At 34.9% G+C, this 24,445-nt stretch overlaps 1 protein-coding gene across 13 annotated transcripts in view; it reads right to left on the bottom strand.

Annotated features, from left to right (window-relative positions):
* Positions 1-24,445, bottom strand: part of PPFIA2 (PTPRF interacting protein alpha 2) — a 360,230-nt gene that overhangs the window by 140,732 nt on the left and 195,053 nt on the right. The gene's annotated exons all lie outside the window — the stretch shown is intronic.

Below are 24,445 nucleotides of genomic sequence, written 5' to 3'. Positions count from 1 at the left end.
ATAAAGAGGTTCAACTCAACATATCTGCTTATCAAATGTTCTTGCCTCTCTGTAAGGCACCGTTGCAATATGGCATGGGAGAAAAAGGTTAAGGCATTCACTGATCAAAATCTATCTAATATCAGATTAACATAAGTAATATGTGTTGTGAAAAAAAAAAATCTCATTATTTTTACTTGATATTTGAATTTAACTATTAAAATATATTTGGGCATTATAGTGAAAGACTGTGATAAGTCAGAGCAATATTCATGTTTGTTAGTTTGGAGTGAGTTTCCTATGAAATAATAACATAAAATGAAACTGGATTTTAAGTTGTTCCAGATGCTAAGTTTTATACACGCAACTAACAAGTTTTCTGAGAAACTCATTTTTCAGTTGTCAAAATTCCTATTAAAATGTCTTGATTTTACCATTGTTGTTACTTTTCAACAACACACATAAATTTTTGTCTATACAAAGGGCAGTCACAGATTTGTCATTCATTTCAATTCTGAAAAGGTTTCAGAAGGTTTATTTCAGAAAGGTTTATTTTTGACAGGCACAACATATACTAAACTGTAGTGGTTAATGTTATCATTTACAGCAGAAAGATGCTACATGTCTCACAAAAAGGTGAGGCAAAGGATGAAAAGCCTTTAAATTTTGTGATCATATCTCAGAAAAAAAATGTCTTGATGAACAGCATTGCTGCTTAAGAATGATACATACAATTTTTTAAATATTAAGTTAATTTTAGTTTGACCAAAAATAGTCAGTGCTTAAGAGCACCCACAAGCAGCCAGAGTTAAACTGAAGTCATTCGTAATTCTCCCCCTCCCCACCAAAAGAAAGCAGTTTAAGAAAAAAACAGGTGGTTTATCTTATCAGCCAGTAGGATGAAGCTGAGACTAAATCTACTTATTTAAGACAAAAGCTAGCAATGATCTTAAAAGGGCTTGGCTTGCTGCTTCCCCTCGAGTTGCTGAAAACAGCTTTTATCTGAACTAAGTGCTGTTCAACAGAAGCTTGGTAGGTATTTCTAGGCACATTCTGTTTTAATGAAGTTTCTAAATAGTTAATGGTATATGGTATTATTAATAATATATTAAAAAGTATTCAAATAGATTTCAGGTGATATTCCAACAATGAGTAACTAAGTGGTTTTTTTTAACTTTTCAGCAGCTAGAACTGGATTCACGGTAAACCTCCATGCAAATTGCATGGTAGTAAGGAAAGCATTGTTTTGATATCCTCAGTGGATTTTGTTTTACAGATCAGCCATTGATCACATGAACCATGAACTTTTTGTGTCACACCTCCTAATCAGTATTTTCATATTACACCCTAGTGGTCAATAACTTGTAAGGCTACACAGAATGCTTTGATGTTAAAGCCTTTAATTTAGCTTTGAAACTTAGATTTAAATTTTAAAACTTGTCTCTTGCTTTTAAAAACTATCATTAAAACTTCAGTCTGTAGGTCTTACTCTAGGGTTCAAAAACTGCCAGTCCAGCAGTGTTATTCTGTCCAGAACTTTGTTTAAAATACTCTTCTCCTTAAGGTTGTAACTAATGTTACATACCAAATGAAAATATCATATTTAATAGAAAGCCAACAATCTACAGTGAGAATCAGAATTTTGAAGTACAAAACTACACATGCATACATTTTTTTTTTTCTTCATATTCCTCTAAAAGAAACTTTATAGCACTACAGGGTGGAACTCTTGTTACTAATTTACATACAGTTTATACACATAGATAAATGTCTATAATACTCTCAGAATCTCACAGAATACACTTTCTGTGTAATCTATGTAGTGTGTCGTTGTTATTTATGTTTTCTCAATTCTTTCTATCATTTCAGTTGGAATTAAAATAGACATTTTGGCATATGCTTGGGCATCCAGATGGATGACAGGTTGTGAAAGGGATAACAAGTATCTGGTGACTTACTCTGCCATTTCCTAACTACAGTAAGGCAAAGGAGTCTGATATGATGCTTTTGTTGCTTTCCTTGGAAACAGAAGAGGGTATGAGTTTATCAAATTGTACATTCTTTGCTGTGCCAAGGCAAGCCTGATACCAGCAGTACAGTCCCTAACGACTTGGTCAATATAATCTCAAATAATTAAGGAACAGAGTTCCTTTGAGTTTGCTGAGCAGAATGGAGCTGATTCTTAGAGAAATTTTGTTTGGTCATCAGATTAAATTTTCCCTTGCTTAAAAACAAATCATTACTGAAAATTCTGCTCCCAGAGGGTCCCATACCTAACACAGTGGTCTCTCAGCCTCGAAACATCTTCAGCTTATATTTGTAATAACAGTTAGCATCCACTTTAGCTGGGCTATCTTTGTCCAGTATTTTAGACCTTTTTACTTTTCTTTTAGACTTTTTTACTTTTAGATCTTTTCACTGACACAGCCCCTTCAAGCCTTTTAATTATTCCGTTGCTGCTGGTCTCTGAAATTCCAATAGTACCGCTCTTGACATACCTTCAGAACTAGCATTTACAACAAGCAGTCACCTCTTTGTACCTCTGGAGCTAAAGTGGCCAACTTCATCTCTTCATCTGTAGTACTAGAGACTACTCAGTCATCAAGAGCTTTGACTTCTCTGACAAATGATGACAGAAAGAGGTTTTTTTCTTGGTGTTTATATCATAAGCCTTTTACAGAGGAAGTCTCGAAGTAAAATTGAGTTTGTCCTAGAGCTTTACAAATTATTATTTCTGTCACATCTGCTTTGATGAATTAATAACTAGGATAAAACCTCACAACAACTTGTTTTTCAATTCATACTTCCAAAACTACACGTAAAACTCATTTTCAATATACCTTTTTCATCCAAGGCATCCCTGAGATACGGCAGTGTAGTGCTCCAGGGAACATGTTTCTCCCACAGGTTAGAAGAAAAGCAAAGCATATTTTTGTTTTACCCAGTTATGTAATAAATAACATGTGATGATAATGACCTCTGCTCGTGCAATTCCCTCTTATATATACAGGGATTAAGGGAGTACTGTCATCTAGAATCATTGTGTGCAGCAGAAATCTTGAATGGTCAGTCATACTTTGAGAGCCCTGAAGGTAGTATCTGTTGCATAACTAATATGACTTGACAGGCACAACTGCACTCTTAAAGCTTATGTAGAAGTTGTGTGGCTATAAAGCTAATTAAGAACTGAAGTGAATTAAAACTGTATGAAAATTATTCAGTTGATTGCACTGCTTTTATACTATACTATGATATTAGGACACTAACAAATTTTTTTCATGATAATCCAAGAAAGACCATTTTTTTGCCATCTGACTAAATATAATCTCAGACCCTATTTTATCTGCTGTTTCTCTTTATGTCTTAATACTTAGGCTATAACACTCAGTCTGACTGAAAAATAGCTGACTCAAAATGACAGGTCTTCATTTATCCCATGTTTATCTTTGAAGAGAGGGCAGAAGCCTTGAAAACAAATTCAACAGAAATCTGTAGCCACCAAAAGGACCGCTAGGCATTACAAATAAAAAAATCAGGGACTTCCCCTGGTGATGAATCTGAGATACACTCAGAGCAGAGGCTGGAGGGTGCCTGGGAGAGGGGGAGGCCATCGGGACAGGCAGGCTGACAGTGCTGCCAGATGTGTTGGCAGCAGGACTGTGCAGAAGAGGCATACACAGTGCTCTTACCATTAAATCTCTGACTCTAGGGGCTGGCTTAACAAATGCTACTTTCTTTGCTTATTGTTCCCAGAAAAGGCCTGCGAGGTTTATTTTTTACGACAAAATATGCAGAAAATGTATATAACTAGTCTCCAAGCTGAGGGTATGCCACAGAAATTATGAGACCTCATAGCTGCAACGCTGAACTGTTCAGCATGTGTATACAATCCAGTACAGAGTGAGTTGATACGAAAATACAGTCTCTCATAGTCCCCACAAAAAAATAACTACTGAAAGAAGAAATTTTGTAAGACCACCAAAAAAAAAAAAAATCCATAAAATTCAGTTTCAGAAACACTGGGGAGATTTGGCTTAAAATCTCCTCTGGATTTTCTATCTTTGAACCACAGTTCATTTCAGGAATGAATGAGTGAACTAATCTCTGGATGGAGAAACAATAGCACGGCTTTATAATTTTTATTTTACATTCAACACAAGCTGTATCAACCAATTTGCTTTCCTACAAATTTATATGTAACTCATTTAACATAGGAAATTACTATCTACTACAATCCCCTTGGAGTTTTAACCTTTCATTTATTATGTTTTCATCCAATCCAATTTTGTAAAAAAAATTGTACCTTCTTTCTTATTATTCCTTCACTGGAAATATTGTTGGAAATTCTCCACACTTTTTAAATGACCAGTGATTTATTTTAGCAATTTTGCCATTGCCAGCACAGTTTTCAACCTTGTTGACTCCTATTAAGAAGACAAAACACTGCAAAGCTCTAAATGTAATTCACTGTTTGTCTTCTTACTACAGAAGAGCCATAATAATAGTCCTTGACTCTAGATTAGGTTGAATGCAAGATTTAAATATGTGGGTTTGGTGTCAATCTTCTGAAATGTTTATTGTTACATTTCTGCTCAAAATAAGAGTTCATTTGCCCACAAGTTTTGGGTTGGAAAATATGTACCCTGAAATATTGTATTGTAACAAGACCCAGGTAAAAACAGGAAATCTGTTTGGATCTCAGGACTAAAATTTTGGTCTCTTCATACATAAAAAAGACATACTTTCAAAACTGTAGAGTACTCTGAATTAGTTTCTTTAAAATATTATCAGATCACTTTGCACTATGATGCCAATTGCACAGAGTTTTCGGTACTTCACAAATAAATGTAAGCAGAATTGATTCATTCCCCCTTTTCCCCTTTTTTATGCAGTGGGCTTTATTTTTTTTGGTTTCTTTGTTTATCTCTTCAAGAAAAGTGGCCACTAGTAGTAAATTATATAATAAATGATATGATGTGGGTGGGCCACATCATGTTGACCTACTGAATCTCAAATTTGAACTGAGTGTTACTTTGTTTGACTCACACCATGCTTTCACAGACAGGGAATAAGGTGCTTTTCTTCAGGGGTGATCTTAGTGGCACTTACATAGCCACTAAACGTGCTTCAAACTATCAAGGAATTACCAATGCTGGTTTGGGTTATTTACCAGTCTGCAAGACATCTAAAATGAGGAAAGTGTGATTAAATGTGACAATGCAAGAGTTCATTAATTCACAGAGGTAAATGAAGAGGATGAGATTTGTGTTACATAAGAGAGAAAACTAACTCAGTAACACAGTGGACTTGTGACCCCTACTCTTTTTTTTTTTTTTTTTTCCAGAAATGTGGGCACTGACTGTAATTTTGAAATATGCAGACACCTGCCCACACATAAGCACACAGTCAGTGCTCCTTGGCAGAAAGAAAAAAAACTTTTCAGAGCCCATTCTAACATCTTCAAGAATTAATATCACAAAATACATTCACTGAACAGAAAATTGGACAAATGAAGAACTGCTATATAGCTTTCCATCAAGAAGGAATTCCTTCTTTGAATACTCAGTTGAATCTACATCAGATTTTGAACTAAATTCTGCAAATATTTACTTATTCAGCCATCCCTTTCTGGGTAGAAGAAATAATCTCAAACTAGTGTAGCCTCTCTGTGGATGGCCTACTATTGTGAATGAATTATTTATCATTATGACTGTGGTCCCAAATTAAAAGTGATGTAATTGTTTTTTCCGAGCAAACAGAAAATGCCTCAAATTCTGTTTCAGTACCTTAAAAAAACCCCAGAAGTTTGCTTCTAGAAAAGACATGAAAAGAATAATAGAGAACTAAGGATTGTACTAGATAAACTTTATATATCTGATTAAGGCCACTGAACATATTGAATGAATGTGGATACACAGATTTTGGTTTAGCTTTGCAGCATATGTAACCTGACTTTTATATAAATGTCATCTAAATTCAACAGCTGTATCATGTTACTTTCATGATTTTTTAGAACAAGAGTACTAAAAGTATTCAAAATTATATTTCAAAAGTCAACCAAAAAGAAACTTTAGATGTTATCTGTTTAAATGTTAGTCCATGTGATAGTACTTCTAGATAAATTTAAAGATAATGGGAAAAACATACCACTGTCAGAACTTATGATGTAATCTGCCTAATTTTCCTGCTATAGTACATAGTTGTCATATGACGATTAATACCCACATATTTTTGAAGTCAAAGAAAATCTCCCCAGCACCATGAGTATTATGACAATGGCTCAATTTTTGGCAATGATTTTCTCACACAGGATTACTTCAGAAGAAATCTGACACTACACAAAAGACATGGGCACAAATCCTCCATGACAGTTTTCACTTGAAACTACGGCAATAATAATATGAATGTAATTTACATGGTTTTAGAATCACTGTTAAAGAGTAGTACTGCCACAAGGAATAACCCAAGTATAACTCTCTAATCAGTACCAAACAATCAAACACAAACCTGTGTTTCATTATTTCCCAAATTAGCGTGCAAAATTGTTATGTAAAAACATAAATTTTACATGACACCAGCTAAAGTTGATATTCCTGGTTTTTTTCAGAGTTAAATACTCTTTAAGGGAAAACTGCTGAATAAAGTATGCAATCTGCTGTTTTAATAATGTTTTTCCACTCCCTCTGTTTTTAAATAATTTAGATTTGGTGCTCTGTATTATCTGTTGCATACTGATCACTAAAAATTATGCTTTCTGAATAATAATGTCCACCCAGTGGGTATTGGTCTGTTAAAATAAAGCTATGTTTCACACTTACAGTAATAATAAAACAGAAGGGCAAGGGAAAAAGGGTGTGATAAAATCGACAACAGATTTTTACTTTTTTACCTAAAATTTCCTGTGTTCTTTGAAACGCTTCAGATTATAACAGATGTGAGTTCACAAAAGCTTAAAAAAAAGATCTTAAACACAAGGCAGTAGATGCTAAAAATTAAACATTCCTTATTTGTCATCCTTAGTATCAAGTTATAAAGCTTGAGGCTTCAAAAGACCTGACAGCCTCCATCCATCAAAAAAAAAATTAAATATTATAAAGATATAGCCTACTTTTAAATATTTTTTATTATAATGTAGCAAATCCAGTTATACCAAACTAGAGTCATTCTCCCATATTTATGAACAAAAATGAAATGAAAGTCTTTTTTTTTTCCCCCTAAAAAAAAGCAAATGGAAAATTTAAAAGTCTCTTGTTCTGCAGTTCATGTTCACTCGATTGGTTCAATTTGGAATAGATATCACAGTGAAGGACAGCATACTTAGTTTGAAAATCACAATTGTGTCTTTGGTAGTTTGCTCCTGACTGGTGGGAAGACTAAGGCACAGAAGGTCTATAACCAAATAAACCAGCTGTCTGGTTATTACTGAAACGGGATGGGATGAAACATCACTCATATAAACATCTGTAAACATAATAAAGCTGAATTTGTAATTCAGGTGGGTGACTTAAACAGCTCATAATATTATAGATAGTGTAGGATGAAACTGCAGACTGGCTTACAATGTGTTTTAATTAGTCATATTTCAGAATGTTCTACTAATCATACTGTACTGTATTTTGTAGAAGTATTACTCATGTAAGACACTATGGCAGCACACTTTTCAGAAATGGGATGAAAGTGATGTTTAGTTGAGTCTGTAGTGATTTTTTCTTCAAATCATACCACTGAAGTATGGAAGTAAATAAGTTATATAATAAGGGAAATTGCACCATCAACATTTTTCCACTTAATAATCAATGCCTTTGTTTTACAGATATTCGTATTCACTTCTTCTAAAGGTAAGTAAATAACATGCAGATATGGTTATGTTGTAGACTATATTGTTATTTTCAAGTGACACTCTTTAACATAAAAGATACTTATATCAGTATGTCTTGATTAATTAAATATTTTGCTGCACCAAAACTGATGACAATTAACTATTCAACAGAAATTTATCATCTATTAATAAAGAGAAAGAGCAAAATATGGGTCTAGAATGGCATACTATGACTAATTTATAAAATTATGGAAAATGGGGTTGATTTTATTCCAATTCATCAGAAGTATATTTTTCCAGATATTTAAATATTAAATATGTGAAACGGTCACAGAGCAGTAGCAGAAACGAAGAGTAAAATGCTGTATTGAATTACAAGACTACAGCCTGTCACTGTCAGCACAGAATCTTCTTTTATGCTTATCATCCTACTTCTTTTTTTTTTCAAAATTAAAATAAACAAAGTTATAAAGGGAATCACCCTGGATAATATCTAAATTATTGAAGTGCTTTACAGACTGTAATGTCTTGAGCACATACATGCATACATACAACTCTCATTATAAGGCTGATTGAGGTCAGTACATGGCCCTGAGAAATAACCTAAAATAAATCCTTACACAGAGGATATATGAAGGGTGACTGTAAGAAGCAACACATGCTTACCAGTAAACAGAATAGGCCTTGTCTTATAATATTGGTAAGGAACGCGCAGCTTATTTTGGTGCCAATTCCAGTTTACAACTCTGGTTGCTTTTTAGGATGCCTGACTCACTTTTCAAACTCTTTACTTCTCTAGCTTTGACTTTTTCTACACGGCATCTTGTTGTTTTCTTCCAGGCAAACTTGACAAAATACAGCGTGACCTTTCCTTCTCCCTCATTTAGGGGAACACATACTGTTCTGACACTTGTCTCCTTCTCTTCTTCCTCAGCACTGTCTCTGGGTAAATTTTATCCATGATCACTCATTCAGTTATTAATAATAGGTCAACAAGTCTGCTGTTCTGATTCAGAACACATTCTTCCTTCCACAGTAAAATCGTATTTTTTTCCATCTCAGAATTTGAAAAAGCATACTAAATAACTAACATTAAATTACTGAATATTTTAAATATACTTAAAAATAAAATTTAAAAATTCATCACTTTATAAAATCAAGTGAAAGCTATCTGATATTTGGCTGTTTTCCACTGTTTCCCATTTTTTCATGAATTTGCTCAGTGTATAAAAAATTATAGAAAATGACAGAGAAAATGTAAACATGCTTATTTCTATTATTTTGAATAACACCGCCAAACTTCAGAATATTATACATACTCTGTTCTAACAAAAAATAATTATGTTAAAAAGTTGGTTTTTTTCTTCTTATCAGAAAAAGATTTGTCAAGCTAAAACCAGAATCAAGACTACTAACTGACCTCATCCATCAACTGATCTCTTCACATATTTGATCTTCTTCCTGGCAAGAATAGATGCTACCTGATGCTTGAGTATGAAAACATTAGATTTTCTGGGTTGGTTTTCTCTCACCTAATTTGAAAGGTATGTTGTATTAAAATCTATATCCAAGCTGGTCACCCAAGAACAGCAAAGGGAATAAATGTACTTTTAGGATGTGATTGACCCCACATGCTACAGATACCTATTTGGCTTGAAAAGAACTTCAGCTTTGAATTCCTTATTTTTCTACATAGGGCTTCTATAAAGGCTATTGGAAAAACTACCTCTTTGACACAATAGATGTCTGCCAATCTGACCAGTCCCAGCCTAACTAAAGCTTGTTTGAGAGAAATAAATAAAATTCCCAACTTTAGCTATGAGGGATCACTTTTTAGTTGGTATCACTGGTGGCAATCACCTTCCCCACTCCGCCCCCAAAAATAAAATTGTGGAAATAACAAATATAAATTGGTAGTAATTAACTCATTCTTCTAGGTGCTAGTATTCAACTGGAGGAGTATGGGGGGGGGGGGGGTGGGGTGGTGGTTTGGTTCTTGGGGAAGACAACAAGACAAGTGAACAAAGTCAGGATGAACACCAGGAAGTTCAAATGAGAATATAATGAAAGGTATGGGAGAGGGCATCTGTAAAATTATTTTAAAAGGACAGATTGTTTTCTCTAGAAAAAGAAAAGTTTAACTGTGGATAAAGTAATGTTGCTCCAATAAGAAAAAGGTTGTTTGTTATAATGACAGGAGTGATTATTCTCCATGTGCCTTGAGACTGGGGCATAAATAATCAGGTTAAATGGCAGTTAAGGCAGTGCAGGGCAGTATTAGGAAAACCCTTCATAAGTATAGTTAAGCAACAAACCTGGCTATACAGGAATTGTGTAATGACACGCTTTCACTGACAATTCAGACAAATATCTGTGAGGGTTTATGGTCTTGTCTCAAAGAATGAAGATGGAATGACATTTGGAAGATATGTCCATTTTTTGAGTCCATGACAATGAATCCATATATATAGTTTCACTACTGTGAATTCTACTTTACTTTCTATTGGTGGGTCCTTTAATTTAGATGACTACGGTATATATTGACTTCTATGAAGAAGTTGCATTTACACATAGTACTTTCTTGGTGTTTCTGTTGGAGTTCATTTAAGCCATGAATTTCACTAACTTGCTTTCTGTTTGATAAGAAATGTAAGACATAAGTGGTTTGTTTTGTAGAAATGTGTTATTGATCCTTACACTGCAAACAAATTACTTTTTCTTCTTATGTTGATTTCCTCTCTTTACAGTTAGCCTAAACAGTTACCTAATATCCACAAAGTCCAAATATGTACTTCAAGGAGGAATTCCAATTTTGCTCTTTAGAGAAATCTAATAGAATATTTGGGTTTTATATGTACAATAGAAGTAACATTAAAATTTGCTCAAACCTTATTTTATATACTAAGATTGTTAATAGTACTCTTTCATTTGGTCTACACTATTACAGTGACCTTTAAAAACTTCAGTAGAGAAAACAAGATAATTAGTTGCAGACATACTTCATCAAGAAATATGAAGAATTGCTAATTACTGACATAGACTTTGTCCTGAATAAAAATATAGAATGTACTTACAGATGCCAAGAACACCTAACTAAGGAATGGCATCTTCTATATCAGAAATCGCAGAACCAGCAAAGATCTGACTAGCCTCTGTGCTTCTCATATTAAAGATAAAGGAATAATAAACTATCTTAAAATGATATTAACATTCAGACACTGGCAATTTCATCCATATGCTGTCACAACTACTGAAGTATTTTATTTTTTTTTTTTTAAGAATACAGGATAATTGATGTAAAACACAGCAGTTTTTCAGTTCTGAAAATGTAGTGAGTAAACTTATCTTTTCCTCTCTAAAGAAAGAAGTTGGTAAAGCCCAGTAGTTAATAGTGATAAAAATGTTATCCTAAAGGATTTTATTTATTTTGAGTCAGCAAAAATAATAGACAGAGTCTTGTTGATTTCAGAGAAACAGGACACTAAATCAGAAATTTTGATGAAAGGACTTTTTCACTGATGTTCAATAATGTGCTGCATTCATGAAAGGAGAAAAAAACTTATAAATTACATCATCTATACATAGCGTAGTCTTGGGTATGAGAAATAGTTCAATATATAAGAAAAACTACCGCTTATTACTGCTCTGCAGCACTCTGGTGATTGCATTCAATAAATAAGAAATTTGCATCAAAATAAAGCCTCATTAGCTATACAGTTTTGAGCTGCTCACTGGACAGGTGGTCTAGAGGCTGATTCTGCTCAGACCCGAGGCAATTCATGCCTCTCTGTCAACACCTTGTCACAGGAAGGTTTGCTACCTAATTTTCACACACACACTTCAGAAGCAGTTGGGCTTGTTTGAAGTGTGACTGCCACTTTGAAAACTAAATCAGATTTGCTGATCCAGATCTAGTGCTCTAAATGAAAGTTATGCTTCAAACAAGCCCAGTTACCTTTGAGGTGCTGTAGAGCTACTGTTTCTGTTTGAAGTTCATTATCCTACTACATTATTATCAATTCAATGTTACATCTGTCCCCTCTTACTACATTGTGTCTCCAGACAACTAAATAAACACAGATGATAACATTCAGGACAGAGTATAGATGACAGCTTTGAGCTCTTCTATTCAGGAAACTTCAGTTTAGGATTACAGCTATCACCAGAAGATCTGAAAGAGTCATATGAAGGGGAGAGGAATAAAAATTACTTTTCTAAGGTAGTGTTTTAGTGAAATACATGCACATTCACAAAGGCACACATACAGACTATTGAATACTTTCACCAGATACATCTCATAACATACATCTCATACATACATACTCAGACTATACCTTAGCCCTTCTTTATCATTCTGCATTCACAGTAGCTAAAGTCAAAAGAAATTGAAAACATGATTTTAATAATACTGATTCTCAGAAATCCTGGTGTATTTGCAACATAAACAAACCATGTTTATATTATGCCTCCCCTGTGAAATAGAATGCATACAGACTCAATCCTACCTGCCCATAAATACGTCTGTCAGATTCACTGCATAGAACTTTCACAAACTTCTTGCATTTTACTGTACAATATTCAGTTTATGATTTGTATTTCTCCAAGATGTGCTAACTGCCAAGGTTCAGAAATTAAAAAAAAAAACAATCCAAACCAAACCAAAAACCCCAAACTAGAGAATGTGCTAAAAAGTGTATGTTAAATACATATTTTTCCCTAAGTGTATTTAAAATATATTTCCAGAAACAGGACCATTATAAAAATTATAAATAAACATCCAAACAAAGGCAAACCACCAGAAATCCAACAGAAGAGGAACTTGTGTTTTAGAGCATGCTCATAATTGCCAGCTGGGTTGAACTGCATTAGTACCGTAACCTCAGAAATCTTCCCAAAGTTGTTTGTGTAACTATTTATTATCATGTAATATTGCTAAATCAGATACCATTCTATCTTTCCTAAATTGGCTGTTTATATTTCTCATTACAACCACAAGACTGCAACCACAATATACAACTAGACACCTGCTGAAGCTTAGGGCCACATAGCAGTTCACAGTGCTTCAAAACCTTATGGCTATATTCTCCTCCTCTTGCCCTTGTACCCTGAAGCCCGTGCATACAAAGAAATTAAACTCAGCCACAACCGTGGAAAAACTTTGAAGGATTTAGCTTCTAAAAAGTCAGTCCCTGAACCCAACCCATCAATTCTTTGAAGACAATTTATAATTGAAAGCATATTAACTTCAGAGGAAAATTTTTATTGCAGCTGAGTAGAAAGTCACAGTTAGCACCTATGATCTTACAGCTAGCTCTCAACCAGGCACTCTTTCCTCCACCTCTAGCCAGAATGGCTTACTGTGTTACCTTTCCCAAACTGGTAGCAATGGATGAGATCATGATGCCACAACATGACTCTAAGTGCCAGCACTCACAAATGAGATTAAGATTGCTAGGTTAAGTATCCATGATGGTAGCCCTGTATTAAACTCTGTGCTTGCCCTGATAAACTGGTAAGCAATTAATAGCTGATAGCAATTAACTTGCTCAAACAGCTTACTCTGTCAGGTTTCTGAATGTGGCTAGTGCTTTCTTTGATGGGCAACTGGGCAAAAGGAGGTGATAAATTAAAAATAATTATCTGGAAGTACCTCTTCAATAAAACAGAAAGCAAATAAAAGTACATAAAGTAAACAAAGGAATGTCCCCTCACTCATCAACTACTTGGTGTATCTACAAAAAAAAAAAAAAAAATCATCATATGAGAAAGCTGAGAAAAAGTGATCATTGCAATCAAGAGGATACTAAAACTTCAGTGAAAAGCAAAACTTAATAGACGACAGTCTCTCCAGAAGAGAATTTCTTGTACTAGTTTAGAGTTGCTAAAGCTGAACAGTTGCTTGTTTGCATAAATTACCAACAAAACTCTACAGTAAGCCATTTATGTTAAACATTTACTTTTTAGTTCCTTAGTAAAAGGGGAAAATTTCTTATAATGGTAGATAAATATTTAAATCAAGAGAAATGGCATTTGGTACTTTTGATATGGAAAGAAGTAGATAAAGAATTAAGGCTACAGCATTGTATCATGCCGCTCGTATATTAAAATAAATTTCCTGGTCCTAAAAGCAAGATTTTTCTAAGTAGGAAGAACATAAATACTGCAGAAAATGATACCTTGCTAGTTCGCCATTCTCTAGGTAACGTATGTGTTTTGCTACTTGTTAAAAAAGTAGTGGGACTTAGTTAAGCGTAGTGAAGACAACTAATAATTACAGCAATCATACTATACTACACTTTGTTAACTTTGATTTAGAGACATGCAATCCTCTCAGGCTGAAGCCCTGAAATCTCTGTCATCTCAAAAAGGTAATTGCCTGGAATATATTTAGTATATAGCCATCACCCATTAGTTTACAAAAAATCTTGAATATATCTGTTTCAGGCAAACACCTAGTTTAGTGCTTCCGAGTTTATCTTGTTTGACAAAGACTGTGATGAGGAGAAGTTAAAAAATGAAAGAATCCGTGCATCAGAAATAAAGCAGAAGATAGCTCCAGAGATTCTTGTTACATGTCAAAGTCTACATTCCAGCTGCCTGTAAAACACTGTCCCACATGTGGCCATGCAGCCCGCAACTCAGCCCACCTTCAGCTCTCTCACAGGTACTGTAGCTATCTCACAGTCTGTCTGTAAACTGCCTGCCAGTAACCTGCCTGGGCGCTAAACCACCTAACAGTTTGGAAAGGTAATAAATACCTCAGTAAACATGGACAGAGCACCCTGTCTGTGTCTTGACCTGCCTGATGAACTGAAAATCTGACTTCTTGGTCAGCCAAAAGGCTAGCTGCCTGCACTGTATTTAGTACATAACCATCACGTATGAATTTACTAAAAGTCTTGAAGATATCTACGTAGGTGGACATCTATTTTAGCACTACTGGAATGCAAGAAAATCAGTTCATTATGGAATTGAAGGCGGCACCTTAAGGCATCATCTCTTCCTTCTGATCTTTTCTGAATCAACTGGTTTTCAATGCCCTGTAAAGCTGTGTGTTATCTAACATTTCCATTTCCAGTTTCTATTATTCAAAGCTTTATTACCAACTTTATGAATAAGACACATATAATAAAAGTAATAAAAATACAATATTTTTATTTGAAGCAAAATATATATGCCTTATTATACACTAAGAAAGCAATCTATTGTAATGTGGGAGACAGTAAATGGACATCTAAGAAAAGTACAATTCCTTCTTTAAATTTTGGAGTTATTTTTCAAATGCATGCAGTGGCCAAAAAGAACAAGACTAAATGAATTAAAATGCAGTGACAACATTTCAGTGTTCATTAACCACTTTTAGACCATTTTGGAAACCCAAGCATTGCAATCACATCAAAAGACTTTCTCAACATAAAAATGAAATATGAGAACTGAACAAGGTGGCTTTGCAAACATAAAGGGGATAATAAAACCTATCCTTTTTTGTACTTTATATACAGAGACACACAAGCCCATATCTGCTGAAATAGAAATGCTTAAAATATCCTTCCCTTCTGATCATGCTGAGCTTTGCATAAAGTTGTACCTTCTGTTTTGCCTCAGGATGCTTATTCAACTTGATTTGCTTGTTTCCTACACATTTATTTGTTGAGATTGAAATAATTTTATTTGTTTGTTATTAGGTAGCTTATGTAAAACTGTATGAACATATGCGCATGCAATCTTTACTAGATCTTCAAACAACCATTTGCATAAGAACTTACATATATCTTAATTTTTAAATATAAATGAATTTTTTTTATTTCTTTTAAATTATTCTCTAAAGGCCTTCTCTGTAATCACTGGTTAGTATTTCATAGAAATCTTTATAAAGCATTTAAAACCAAATCTTTGGTTTGGTATCAGAGAATTAATTACGTAATAAAAATAATTATTCCTATGACTGATGTCTTCTTCACCTTTCCTATGTGCAGTATCATACTTCTGATTTTCTGTTGATGAAATTTCCCTATTAAGACTTCTGTATTCCAGAAGACTTGACTAAAAACCTGAATTTTACAAGCTTCAGCTTTATTATCTGAATGTGGTCATTTGGACTTGTTAAGGAAAGAGGGACATGCACATACAAACTGCTTAACATATTCTTTCTGTTCTTCCAAGAATATTTCCTGTAATTTGCAATATTGCTGATTCCGTGTGATCGATCAATGAACCCCTACAATGAAATAAACTTCAGAGAAGACAGACAAGGATGATGTGCTCATGAAGCTCAGAAAATAATGTTGGAAATGGCCACAGCTATAATAAAGGAAGCTGAATTTATCTCAATACGAGGGAGACTAGAGGGTGGCCTTTATTGTAGATAAATGGCTGTATCAGTTGAGTGAGTCAACCGGTTATGTAAATGGCCTTCTTTAAAATAACTAATAGAAAGCATTATCTTCCTGAGCCAGGCAGACCAGCATGGGGGAGTCTGTATATGTGGCTCAGTCCGACAAAGAGTATAAATATTGAGCAAACAGCAAAAAATGACTTTGAAGAGAGAAACAAGTTTGAGCCGGCTTCAACCTATGTATTCCTTCCCAGTAACTAGGAATGCCCGGTGCCATGACAGCATATAGAGAAAGGTAATGGGAATTATGTTCATTATGTGATTTCACTGTATAGTGCAATTGCTATATTGTGCTTTCATTGAGATTTCAGAATATTTCTGTGTCACTTTTCTAAATCAAAATCCCAGGAAATATCTTCAAATAAGTAAAATTGTATTAAACATTAAACCTTCCTCATATGTAATATTTAAAAGAACCTGGTCAAAGAGTATTGAGCTCTGATATTCTGAAAACTCAGCAGTAGAAATTCAATAGCTCTCAGATTTCTTCACTTCTTTAGAAACTGATGATATTATGTAGGCATGTGTGGAGAATGTTAGTTTATGCTGGAGCTCTACTAAAAGGACAGACCATGGGACAACATTGTGAATACAGAGTTTCAAAGCATCTGAATAAAACTACTGCTCCAAGGGACTGCAAAATGTTTCCAGAAGTCTCGACTGCATTGGCAAACCTCTTAGGAGTAACAACATATGAATGATTCAGACTCAAAAGCTTTTTCCATGAATTGAGTTTCTGTTGAGTTGAAATAGGTTTCTATGGTAGCAGTAATGTTACAAATGATTCCCCATGGCTTAAAAGTACCAGGTGACAATGCCTCTAGCACCTACTGCACTACTTTCAATCAAGAAAAAAAATCATGCTGGGATCCAGAAGATCATCAGCTATACCCTCCATCAGATCTGATAATGTGGCAAGGCTAACTACGTCAGAAAGTTAGTCCCTTGCAGTAAATCTTGCTAAATTAGATCCCAAGAATGCCTTATATTTTTAGAATTTTTAATTCCAAAAAGTAATCTGCATCTTGACACTAAATCCAGTGGATGGATTCATCCTCAAGGATGGGGTTATCGATTTATATAGTTGGGATTTCACTATCCTGACTTAGAAGTCTGACTTCAGATGTCTCTCTCAAAAGTCAGTCAGGCTTAGAAGTCTAAACCAGTAAACTTCTTTTGAAGGGACAAGAACTAAACTATCAAAACTTGACAAAGCAAACTGGTGATTTTATGTCATTTGAAAATATTAAGAAAACCAAATATATCATCCCATGCATACATAGCTTTGGGAATTTTTCCACCAGAGGTACAATACTTGGAAACACTTTCTCATCAAGGTCAAATATATTGGACATTGTCGCTGGCTGATCCGAGTGAAAATAATAGAACTTTCCCTTCAGTCCTTATGCTATAACACTCTATACACACAACAAATTTATTTCATATTAAATCATTTTTATAAATTTGCACTAGAAACCCTACCCCAAGGCCTAGCATTTCATCATACTGTGTGGTATGAAAGCAGAGAAAGATATGGTTTCTCTCCAAAGGAACTTAGAATCTAAGTATAAAAAAAGAGGCAGTAAATTGCAAGGGACAAGTCAGAGACAATGTGACAACATGACAGATAATTGGCTTCAGCTACATACTGCATAATCAATTTTCCTGATAAATCAACAGAAATGAGAAAAGGTAGTCATCACAGCCACCTGGGCTGATAAACAAACAGTAATCCCAGGGGAGATCTGAATTATACACTGTCATACAGTACAATCTAGAGCTTGATGGGTCTGCACTGTGTTCTCCTTCAGTGCTTTGATTGCTAACTCTTCCTTTACAGAGTCATGGGCCAGCAACATCAGCTGTGCTGCCTTTTGACACAGCTCACTTTTCAGTGGGAGCTCTCATTTTCATTCTCTGTCTCCTCTTTATGTCAAAATAACATTGTGAGTGTAAACATTGGAAATACATTCCTCATTTTCCTGATTAACACGTAAGCTTTGAAAAGTGCATTAAATTGTAAGCAAGAAAGCCAATGAACAAAATAATGACAAAAATATGAACAATATAAAACTGATGGGAATAAAAGTAAAATATGTAAACAGTAGCTAACAGTGTTATAAATGAAAAAAAAACCCAAATGAATCCCAGGATAGGAAATTCAACAAGACAGAAGTAACCTCCAGATTTCACTAATCTTCTACAATGTAATGACATAACAAATAATTAAAAATGTGTAACATTTATGTAAAAGAGTAGTGTCTAAAAATAGCAGTGAAGAATACAATATACTATGACGACCTAGGCAACAGCAGTACCACCAAAAGCTGCAAGTGGAAACTTGATACACCTCAAGGGTAAATGCAAAATTATGTACTCTGGCCAAACCTACACTAATTACACTTCCTCAGCCTTCAAAACAGTGTAACTACTAGTAAATTGCTCATTGGCTTGCTATCTCCGGCTCATGACAACTCCCAAACCAGTCCTGGGAATTGCTTTGGGTGAGAGCTAGTTGTCCTGGGGATAAATTGTGCTGGGACCATTCTAATAGTTTACAGCTATGGATGATCACCTTCAGCCACAGGGAATCTCCATGGTGTAGCAGTAGCTTAGAGTCGGGGCTGTGCTTCACTCCTGCAGTGTTCCTGGAGACAGATTAAACAAAGACTAGGAGATTCTTGCATCCAAGGATAGAAAAATATGTGATAGAACAAGAAAAAACTGTTCTGCGCCTCCCTTGCCTTTGGGTGCGTTCCAGGATAAGCAGCAGTGTACATTTATGCCAGCTACAGAGATGTCTGCCTCCATAGCCCACAACTCCCAAATTGCATCGTGAGCTGTCCACACAGCTGGCAGAGTAAAAATATAAACTGCAGGTGGCTGTTGTAGCATCTGGTTAAGATTTAAGACTCAAGATGTCCTGCAGCAGCTTCCAGTCAGTCCCTGACTCCCTGACTGTGCGAGGAACTCCTAGGAGTGATTGCCATAGCACTGCCACTTCACTCTCCTTCCTGGTCCTGATCTTGGGCACATGCTTTTGTTCAGGCCAGAAAACATTCATTTATACAATCAGAACAACCTCATCTCTGCTCACCGCTGGAGTACGTGATATCACAAACTGTGACAGAGATACAGTCTGTAGAAGACCTCATCCTCAGGTGCAGCTCTAGAGTGAAGAATAGAAGCAGATAGTTTGCTAGAGTTCAGATCTTCATAAAAATTTAATTTTCCATGTGACACTGTACAAACCTTTTTTGTTCCTTAGACATGCTAATAAATGAATAACCGCAAAAAATGTTATAATTTTTGTCACGTGAGAACAGAATATTTTAAAGGGAGACCAAGAAGTGGAGAGAATGACATGCCCCTGGGATACCTTTGGAGGATTCTGGACTAGTTAAAATATATAGATACAGGTCACACATTTATAGTTACCAAAAAGGAACTATACCACAAAATAGTCCCTGAAAATATGTCTCCTTACTCTGTAAGGCATATATTGTTTGCCGAAGTAACTAAATCTATTGCACTGTAAAACTGCCCCCAGGTGTATGCTACCTGCACAGCTGGTCCTGGAGGTGGAGGCTAAATGAGATCTTTAAACTGTACCACTGTAACAGTCCAGACTTGTCCTCAAAGGGACATAAGAACAGGAAAATTAACAGTCATGTTATGCTGTTTGTGGGCAGAAGGTCATAAGACTAGACTGTCCTATGGAAGAAAAAGGTAAAAGAGTATCTCGGAAATACATGTTTTTTTCCTACAGTAGCTCCCAGGAAGAAATGCTCCTCACACATAAGAGGAGCTTGTTTCTGGTGACTCTGTAATTCACAGGATTGAAACTCACTATAACTTCCAGTCTTTTCTTGCCTCCTGGAGAAAAAAATGACCTACCATGGACTAACTGTGACTGTAGAATGCAATTTGATATAGGCTATATCATACAGATCACATTATATATCTCAATTTAGAAATACTAAACAGATTATGACCTCTTAGACATATTTTTACCCTTCATCTGCTTTTACCAACTTCATTTGGATTTGGGTTCTGAGTTAAAACAGGTGTAAATGCATGAGAAAATAAAAAATGAGGAAAGACTACCAGTGTGACTGCATAGTCTCATGTCAGAATTTCCAGCTATAGCCCACGTAATTTATGAGAAATTCTATTCTTTTAAATAGCCAGGCAGGTAATACAAATATTGATTAACTGGGTCTAAGTGTAAACAATACATCTTGAGAAACTGCATTTTTTAAAAGATGTTGTTTAAACATGAAGTTATCAATCAAAATTGATTCCTTCTCAAGATAAATATTGATACTTACCAAATATTTTAAAATCAATTGAGTTGAACAAGTAGTTAGTTCTGTAACTATGGACTTGTTGGAGTGGGTCCAGAAGAGGGCTACAAAAATGATCAAAGGGATGGAACACCTCTCCTGTGAGGACAGGCTGAGAGAGTTGGGGTTGTTCAGCCTGGAGAAAAGAAGGCTCCGGGGACACCTTATAGTGGCCTTCCAGTACTTAAAGGGGGCTTCTAAGAAAGATGGGGACAGACTTTTTAGCAGGGTCTGTTGCGATAGGACAAGGGGTAGTGGTTTTAAACTAAAAGAGGTTAGATCTAGACTAGAGATAAAGAAGAAATTTTTTACAATGAGGGTGGTGAAACACTGGAACAGGTTGCCCAGAGAGGTGGTGGATGTCCCATGCCTGGAAACATTCAAGGCGAGGTTGGATGGGGCTCTGAGCAACCTGATCTAGTTGAAGATGTCCCTGCTCATTGCAGGGGCATTGGACTAGATGACCTTTAAAGGTCCTTTCCAACCCAAACTATCATATGATTCTGTGATTCTGTTTTGATCTGCTTTAAGAGAAATATCAAAGACACTGTTTATGGAACAAATAAAAATGTATTATGAAATTTGAGGATGATATTTGAAAAAGAAAACTTATTTAAAGGTAACATTTCCTAATAAAGCTTCAGTAATGATACTTGCCTGAAAAAAAAAACCCAAAATCCTTCTGAAACTAAATGGAAATATAAAACTCATTTTGCATGACTGCAAGAAGAAACAGATTTCCAGTGTAAGCTTGAGCTAATAATATTTCAGTAATTTTCTATTTTGCTTTAGCAAAATAGTAGATCAAAGAGACAAAGTGCCAAATTTTCATCTGATGAAAATGAGCAAAATACACTGAAGTCAATAGTAAAGTACTTAATTCACCAGAAAAAATTAAAGCATTTTAAGAGGTAGTTCTATCACTTTTGAAATCCAGTAAAGCTTTTCTCACAATATGCACATGCTATTTTTATTTCTTTGATACTTTTGCAAAGTGGAAACAGTTGTGCTTTTATTCTTATAATCTTGTAACCAAATACATTCTTGGTCTCCTTCCCCCTCTCCCTGGTAGTGATCGTGCTCTTCAAGGGGAGGCACAGAATCAGCTCATGACAAGAAGATATTAAGGACTTATGAGAGGAATCAGCACATGCTCCACATCTAAATCTAACTGGGCATCCATGCTTCAAAGTATCCTCAACTGATTTTTTTTTCAATTCTCTCAAAATTAATCTATCTATTCCTCAAATGTAATATTAGTTGATTCCATAAATCATGATAAAATTAAAAATTTTTAATAGTTTTTGATCCTCACCCTGGGGGATGTGACCATAGACAAGACAGAAGTTCTCATTTTACTCTTTATTTTATAAAAATAAAATAAGGCTATTTCTTCAAAGATATTTTTAAAGTTAGTATTTTAAAAAAATGAGACACTGTTCACTCTATATAAAATTTATTATGATTTCCTACTATCCAGTTTTCAGAATTATGTTAATACTACTCACAGAAGAGAAATTTAGACAGTCAGATGAATCCTGAGAAGTTTTTAAAATTAAGATCTGAAAAAGCTTCTTTTTCCATTTGTATAAAATTTGGATTAAGTCTAATTACAAGAATAATAAAGCCAAGAAGTAACTCAATATGCATCAAAATCAGGAAGTCACGGTAGTAAAATTTGTTCATTATTTGTCTGGGGAATAATCCATTCATGCAGAAAAAGTATATGTTTAAGTGAAAGTTTAATATGTTTAGCAGATCACAGGATGCCTTTCTAGAAGTATCTTTATAAGATTTCTTTCTGCTCACTTGTCCCTAAATATGTTTCTTTTTTTTCTTTCTAATTTTTAAATATTTCTATTATTTCAAATCATCTGTCTCTTCACACTTGTCCCTTGCCCTATAATTATGCTTTACTCTATAATTATGCCTTTTACTGTGTAAAATACAAGATGGGGAATAATGAAATAAGAAGCCAGTTGATGCTAATAATCTGATATTGCTGAGTGTCTAAAATGTGTAATACAAAGGATGGCCAATCTAGAACAAAAATAAATATTTAATTAGTTATAACTAAGATCAGACAACAAAGATGTATGACAAGCTCTTCTCAAGTTTTTTTGTGCCTGTTTTATTTATCTAGATTAAAATGCATCAACAATTTATTCAAAAAAAGGAAAGAGTTGCAGAATTCATTGTATCACTGCCCAGGTAACCTTTAACAGACTTACTGCACCTGAATGAAAAAGTAATGGTGAAATTCAAAGGTCAGGTGAGATTCAAACTCTACAGAAGGATCATATTCCCACTTCTATCTTTTTGCAAACAGAAACTAATTCATATTGCAGCAGCATTAGAATGTAAATGTAACACTGGAGAGAGAGTTTCTTTTAAAAAATGCATTTGGATGTTCTGTCATCATGGCTCCTCAGATAAAGAAAATAAATATGCTATATTTGAGATATACAGTTTAGAGTTTGCATGGTATAGATTTTTTTCCCTGGCATTTCCTTTGGGAAACTGAAATAAAGTTTAATCCTTGCCTTAGTATTATATTCAATCACTATTGTATAAAACACTTATGCATTTCCAAGCCAATGACTTCCTTGAGGCACTGCGGAAATTTAAAACATAATCTTTGGTGTAAGCTTTTTCCTCTGATCCATCACTTGCAATATCGGTATGCTTTTCAATTATTTCTAACTCCAAACTGCTGTAAGCATGAAACAGGTGCTTAAGTAATACTGATCTTTAAAATAATTCCTTTTCTTTCTTGGGGCATGTTCGTTTCTTTTTAGTAGACAACTATTAGCAATTTAATAAACCATAACTATTGGCTGGAGAAACAATTACAACAAAATTTATTTCTCACCACTCAAAATGTAATATATTTGTATGTGTACGTAATTACTAAAAAGGCTATATTAGAAGAGTGTAGGAGTGCTATTTAGGTGCTAGTACCAGGATTACGATTATCTACAGAAGTGCCTTATGCACACATACCACTATTATACCATCATTCACTATTGGAACTCAGGATATCTTCTGAGGGGGCACCTCTGTTGTGCTTTCACCCTCCCTCAGTCTCTAGACCTGAGACATCTTTCCTATAAAACCTGATACATTTCCATGAGAAGTTTTCTTTTTGATGATCTGCTTTTTCAGTTGGCACACCTGGGTCGTTGAAAACTTCCTTCTCCACTGTTACTTCTCATCTGGGTCAGTTCGTGTCCCTCCCCGACAGCCACAAGCCCCTGCTCCCACTGGTGTCTCTGATCCTCCACCTGCTTCCAGACTCCATGCTTAATGATTCATCTTTATTTTCCCCCTTCCAGTCCTTGGCTGCTCTTTTTAATCTAATCATTATTTTGTTCTAGCCCAGGATTCTTCCCCTTTGCATGGCAGGGCTTCCTCCTCTGCCTCTCCTTGGTTCCAGCAAAGGTGTCACAGAAGCAAGAGAGAAAGGCTCCCAGGTTCATTAAGCAAAAGTTATACACCAAAAGCAAGGAAACTCCAACACGAAAAGTACATTTCAGCATCAATCAACATTAACTATTAGAAGTACTGAAGTCCTTGCTCTAATCTGATTATATTATCCATCAAATGTTTTTGTTTTAGAGCCTACAGTGATTTTAATTTTATTTCTTTGAATAGCAAAGCTCAAGACAGATTTTTCTGAACATCTATGGGGGTTATGTTGTCCTCAAAACTCACATGTTATTCTCAAACTCTATGCTAATTGTTACAGCTAGCAATCACAATACTAGCAGCTACTACCATTTTAAATGACAGAAGTTTCGCATATGGGATTTAGATTGAAGGGACACTGTTTTAACCCACTAAAGCAACTGATTTGTTTTGTTATCTGCCACACATAAAATCCCTTCTACCATCTTCTGAGGAATT

Source organism: Strix aluco, chromosome 5 (genome assembly GCF_031877795.1).
Source record: "Strix aluco isolate bStrAlu1 chromosome 5, bStrAlu1.hap1, whole genome shotgun sequence".
In the NCBI taxonomy this organism is placed as follows: domain Eukaryota; kingdom Metazoa; phylum Chordata; class Aves; order Strigiformes; family Strigidae; genus Strix; species Strix aluco.
The sequence above is the reverse complement of the archived record's forward strand: the minus strand, read 5'-3'. Positions and strand labels throughout refer to the sequence as shown.